Source organism: Zingiber officinale, chromosome 11B (genome assembly GCF_018446385.1).
Source record: "Zingiber officinale cultivar Zhangliang chromosome 11B, Zo_v1.1, whole genome shotgun sequence".
NCBI classification, from domain to species: domain Eukaryota; kingdom Viridiplantae; phylum Streptophyta; class Magnoliopsida; order Zingiberales; family Zingiberaceae; genus Zingiber; species Zingiber officinale.
The window spans coordinates 21543055-21549951 of record NC_056007.1 but is presented as its reverse complement, the minus strand read 5'-3'; positions in this window follow the sequence as shown (position 1 = coordinate 21549951).

Genomic DNA, 6897 nt, shown 5'->3' with positions numbered 1-6897 from the left:
TTAGTAAGAAACTATCTACCTCACAAAACATGCATACGATGCAATTTATGCTTTTAAAACATGCTATTTGAAATATATGCTGAACATTTCTAAACATGGATTCTAAAACATGGCATAATCACATACAATACATGACAATCAAACTAAGCAGAGAACTATCATGTGAATCCGTAAGAAAACTAAACTGAAATAAAAGCTGAGCTGAACTAATATCAAACTAATGCTAAAGTTGCACTATATTCACATAACTAATTTGTGAAGTTTGAAAACTATATATCATAAATAGATGAAAATACATAATCATGCTGCTGATGGGCCCGGCAACTGTACTTGCTGTGCGCGCATCCCTAACTAAACCCGGGGTTGCAAATTCTGAATCTAGTAGGGTCTACTAGGTTATCTAAACCTAGGGACGACTGTGGGAGCCCAACCCAATGGACATCTAGTCCAGTACAGTGCCACTGCTGAAAATAAAATATTGGTTATAGCTGAATTTTTCTTATCTTGCTATTTCTAGGTTATCTGAACCTAGAGCTAGGTTGTCTGAACCTAGAGGCGACTGTGGGAGCCCACCCATTGGACCATAGTCCCATATAAGCTGTAATAAAACTGCATATACTGAATTAAGGCTTCTATTGCATTTAGCTAAGCTATTAAAATGCCTGTGGTAGCATTTAACTGAGCTACACATTTTATCAAACATATGGTGTGCACTAGTTCACACCCTACATGCCAAAATTCTGTATACGACTAAACTAATGCGTAAAACCTCGAAAGGAGCTACTTATACTGCAGGTGAGGGGTTTTTTACCTCCTGCTCGAAGTTTCTTACAAATCTAAACTCTAGGTTTCCGGTGGAGAAGATCCCTTCGTTGATCTCCTCGCGTCTACGTGTCCTTCTCGTGGAGAAGAGTGTTCTCGTGCTGAAGTCATCGCCAGAAAGTGCTCCTATGGCCCTTGGAACGGAACCCTAAGTTCCTTGGACTTGGGCGCCGAGAGGGTGAGGGAGAGAGGAGTTGGCGGCGTGTGAGGGTTTGAGGGAAAAGTTTTCTCGTTTAAGAAAATAACAATTCCTCACTTAAATTCCCTATTTATATTAAGTGGGTCATTCGGCCCAACTCAAATATAAATATAATTGTTCCCCTTTCCTTTCAGCACGGCCCTGCTAGGTTCACTTGATTACTAAAGCTATCTAAAGGTTATCGGACCCGATAGGTCCCGGGTTCAATTCCCGCCTAGACCATTTTACGTTTCTATTTATTTTTGCTACTGCCGCTACTCTAAAAATTCTATAAAAATATCCTAAAATTCCATAAAAATAATAGAATATTTCTACTAATTTATTTGGAAATTTTTTGGCGTTACAGAGGGATTGTCGGACGAGGAGCAATAGAGTGGAGCTGAGGGAAGCGGACTTCAAGGCAACGTGAAGGATGGAACGGAGAGGAGCCGTCGGCTCGGATGCATCTGAAGACGAAGGCTGAGGAAGAGGGCTTCAAAGGAGACTCCAAAAAGGATGAGAGGAGTGAATGTACTGGTACCAATCGACTGGTCATGGGACCAGTCGACTGATCCAAATTCACAGAATGCACAGAATGGTTCTGTACTCGTCGACTATGGGGACCAGTCGACTGGTCCTGAGACCAGTTGACTGGTATATATGGCCGTTGGCATAAATTGGCTTTCTGCAAAGAGTCGTTGGCTGTGTCTAACGTCTACATCAGTCGACTAGCGAATGGACCAGTCGACTGGTGTCGGGGTTGAGTTGATATTGTTGGTGCGGGTAGCACTAACGGTCTAACCCAGGTTTTGATGAATGACAAATAGGTTAAGTTAGTTGTGTTGTTGTCTGACACTTTGATCGAGTGTGCAGGAAAAGTCCAGACAGGTCGACGGGCTGACCAGATGTCTGGCACGAAGTCCAGCTAGGTCGACGGGCTGACCGGATAGCTGGCGAGAAGTCCAAGCGGGTCGACGGGCTGACCGGACGCTTGGCGAGAAGTCCAGCTAGGTCGACGGGCTGACCGGATAGCTGGCGAGAAGTCCAAGCGGGTCGACGGGCTGACCGGACGCTTGGCGAGAAGTCCAGACGGGTCGACGGGTCGACGGGCTGACCGGACGTCTGGCAGGTAAGTGAGGTAAGTCACTGGAGGGGAGTGACTGTGAGGACGCGTTCCCGGGAAGGGGACATTAGGCGTCGATCCGGCTTAGATCCATTTCGGATGTCTAAGTCGAGATCGTGACTAGATTCCGGTCTCGGAAAGACGGAATCTAAGTCATACTTTGCTTATCTATAAAACTGTGCTAACAATCTTTGCTGCAGGGTACATTTGCCTCGGACTAACCTTTTCTTGCAGGAGAAGGACTTTCTGGAGAAGAGGGGTCCGGGCGCCCGGAGGCAAGTTTTATCCCCAGGACGGCGTTGACACTTGGAGCATGCTGGTTGGGAGTGTTACGTCACATTCCAGGCGCCCGGAAGGGATCCAGGCGCCCGGAGCAGCATATAAAAGAAGCCCCAGGCAGGAGCTTCATAATATCAGTCTTCTGAGAACTCTGAGTCCAATCACTCTGCTGCTCTGCGCTCCAACAACGTTCACAAAGCTCCGACGACTCACTCCGGCTCTCTTTTTAATTCATTGTTTGTCGGTTAGCTTTGTTTTCTTTCTTTTTCATTAGCAATATTTGTACGTAAATTGTAATTATCCGAATTGCTAGTGAATTTCCCAACGAAAGTACTCAAGGAGTACGGGCCTTCGAGTAGGAGTCATCACAGGCTCCGAACGAAGTAAAAATCAACAGTGTTCATCTCTTTACTTCTTTACTTTTCCGCTGCGTTTTAACTCGAGATTTTCGAATCGATATTCACCCCCCCCCCCCCCTCTATCGAATTCAACGGTCTTACAGATATAATGATCAACTCTCTCATCTTATTTAAGGGGAGCTTTGGGGTATGGAGTAGGTTACTGATACTCATTGTAAACTCTCTTAGTCTTTCCCAAAGCTTTCAAATCTACTCTCTTCCTCTCCAACCCTAAGTTTTATCTAGTAAAGAGGAAGAGAACTTTGTGAGAGGTTTTCTCCACCGAGAAGGAGAAGCTCTAGCCGGAGATTACCGGGGACTGATCCACCGAAGGATCAAGGGCTCGACCACCTCAAGGACACATCATGGAGTAGGAGCAAGCAATCTCTAAACCATGTTACATCGAGCTTGATAGCATCTGTATTCTTCTTTGTTTATTTTCATTATTTTGTTTAGTATATTTCGCTGTGCACTAACCTCTTGTAGAGAAGAAATCAAATTAGGGTAGCCTAGCTATCCGACCCCCCTTCAAGTCGGCCACCAATCCTCCTACAGTTGGTAGCAGAGCAAGGACGCTCTTCAACGGACTAATCGCCAAGAAGAACAACATCATCAAATGGCCGACTCAAACATTCATCCAACCAAATTCGAAGGGGACTTCTCTTGGTGGAAGAAGAGAATGGAGGTATTTTTTGAAATCGACTTTGACATAATGCTAATCATGGAAAATGGTTTCGAAGTGCCTAGGGATCAAGACAATAAGATACTTGAGAAAACAAGGTGGAGCAAGAAGCAAAGGGAAGAACATTTAGCGAATTCTAAAGCCATACATCATCTACTAAATGTTCTCCCTCAACAAGAAATAATAAGGGTTGGAACCTACTCAAGCGCCAAGGACTTATGGGAAAAGCTATGGAGCTTCATGAAGGGACATCAGAAGCAAAACTAGAAAGAAGGGATCTTCTCCAAACTCAACTCAATAATATCAAGCTTGAGAAAGGAGAAAAGGTATCAATCTTACATTCTAGAATTAAGGAAATTATTAATGGACTAACAAGTGTAGGTGAGACACTTTCAAATCAAGACATGATGATGAAAGCCCTAAATGCTTTCCCAAGAACCACAACTTGGAGCTCCATTGTAGATTCATACTACATATCAAAGGACCTAGAGAAATCCTCTCTAGATGAACTCTTCTCAACAATGGAGCTCCACGAAACAAGAGTTGAAGGATTAGATGGAGAAGCTCATAGATCAAGAGGAGTAGCCCTTGTGGCAAACAAGGGAAAGGGTAAGAAGAAGAAGTCTTCATCCCCACCATCCTCCGACTTTGAAGAATCAAGCGGCTCAATGGATAGTGATCAAGAGGCGTATATGGTAAGGAAAATGAGAAGAGCTTTTAAAATGTTTTCTATTAACAAATCTCATGCTAGGAAAAGCTCAAGAAGCAAGAGTAGAATAAGGAGGGTAATTTGCTACAATTACTAAGGAGAAGGACACATAAGAGCTGATTGTCCCCTATTGAAGAAGAAGGAAGGAAAGAAAAAGATAAAAGATAAGGGGAAGAAAGTAAAAAATTTAAAGGCTACATGTGATGATCCATCATCATCGGAGGAAGAAGAGCACCATGTAGTCAATTTTGCTCTAATGGGAATTGATGATGTAGCCTCCACTTCATCCAAAAGAGAGGAAGGAAGGAGCTCAAGTGAAGATGAAGAGGGGAGCTCAAGTGAAGGGGGAGGTCAAACATCGGATTCGGACTTCTTGGTAAGTGAGGTACATAATCTTCCTCCCCATATTTTAATCAAAATTATCTCAAGTACAAATGATGATTTGTTTAAAGCTAAAAGGAAAAATAAATCCTTGAAAAATGATATTTGCATGCTTGAAGAAAAATTAGAATCCATGATTCTTAAGGAAAATGATATGCATATTTCTTCTTCTTCAAGTTCAAATGTATCATGTTTAGAAGAAGAAAATAGGGAATTAAGGGAAAAGGTAGAATACCTTACCAATGTCCTTAGAAAATTTGAAATTGGCTCTAAACCCCTAAATATGATCATTGGGAGTCAAAGGGCAAGTTTTAAGAAGAATGGGTTAGGATACAATGAACCAAACAATGAAAAGACCTATCATTGTCTACTTGCTAGGGGACAATAAAAAAACAAGACCATAGATAGGAAATGGATCCCAAAGGAGTATTTGGTTAACCCAATTAGAAAGAATATCTATTGGGTGCCAAAATCAATCCTCAAGGGTTAGAGGATTTTAGGTCAAGTCAACCATGGAAGTCAAAATTCTAATTTTTTTATATGGTTGACTTGAGACCTTAAGGGGGGGGCACTTAGCCTTGATATAGATTCATGATCAAGAGGGCTAAGTAGATGTTACCTTTATCTCACAATGACTTGCCTTATTTTATAACCATAAATGTGAGATACTAGGATGATATATATAATTCACTTATGCTTATGGAATTTTGATGAGTTATGAAGTGTATCAAATTGTTAGTAATCATAAACCAACTATGGGGAAAGTAAATGTTTAATTAATGGACATCTTGTCCTAAGATCATACTTGGATATTTTAAATTGTTTGAAAACAATTCTATGTTTCATTTACTATGACATAGCTATATTGAAACATATGATGGCAAAACTAGGTTTTAATTTGATACAAACTTGCATATTGTTGATACTTTTGAGATTTGATCAAAATTTAAAAAATACTTTGACTTTTCATGAAAACATATTTTTCCTAGTTAAAGGACATTTCAAGAAATATATGTTCCAAATTTCATGATTTTTTGAATTTTATGGAATTTTTTATGCATTTCTGAAGTTGGCCCCAGAAGGCTGAAATTCGGGTTCAGTTTGTACCAGTCGACTGTGACAGGTACCAGTCGACTGGTACCATCCTTCCAGCCCTGAATGGGTATTTGAAATCAATATTTTGGTCAATATTTGATTGGAATTGATGCCATATCGTGTATGATTGTTTGGTACAATCTTTTTGATGGTGTCAAATGGGGAGAAATGGGTAGATTTAAGTTAGAAAACTACTTATGTGCAAAACTTGAAAATTAAGGTTGAGAGCATATGTTAAGGGGGAGCTTGGGTTTGATGCTTCATGTTTACATATTGCTTGTAATTTTCAAAGTTATTATTTGTGCCTAACTTAAACATATTGTCACACATTAAAAAAGGAGAGATTGTTGGTGCAATCGATCTAGGTTTTGATGTGTGTGTCAAGAGTTTAAGTTAGGCTTTCATATGTATTTGATATGTGTTTGAGTCTTACAGGACTTGGTGAAACACATGAGAACTTGGTGCAGCCAAGTGTGGGAAGTTTATCCAAAGGCTTGGGTCCTTGAGTTGGTGAAGGAGTGGAAGACATCCGAGGGACTGTCGGACGAGGAGCAATAGAGTGGAGCCGAGGGAAGAGGACTTTAAGGCAATGTGAAGGATGGCACAGAGAGGAGCTGTCGGCTCCGGTGCATCTGAGGGACGAAGGCCGAGGAAGAGGGCTTCAAAGGAGACTCCGGAAAGGATGAGAGAAGTGAATGTACTGGTACCAGTCAACTGGTCATGGGACCAGTCGACTAATCCAAATTTACAGAATGCACAGAATGGTTCTGTGTTCGTCGGCTACGGGGACCAGTCGACTGGTCCTGAGACCAGTCGACTGGTATATGATCATTGGCATAAATTGGCTTTCTACAAAGAGTCGTTGGCTGTGTCTAACGGCTACATCAGTCGACTGGTACATGGACCAGTCGACTGGTGTCGGGGGTTGAGTTGATATGATGATCAACTCTCTCCTCTTATTTAAGGGGAGCTTTGGGGCATGGAGTAGGTTACTGATACTCATTGTAAACTCTCTTAGTCTTGCCCAAAGCTTCCAAGTCTACTCTCTTCCTCTCCAACCCTAAGTTTCATCTTGTAAAGAGGAAGAGAACTTTGTGAGAGGTTTGCTCCATCGAGAAAGAGAAGCTCTAGCCGGAGATTGTCGGGGACTGATCCACCGAAGGATCAAGGGCTCATGCACCTCAAGGACACGTCATGGAGTAGGAGCAAGCAATCTCCGAACCACATTAC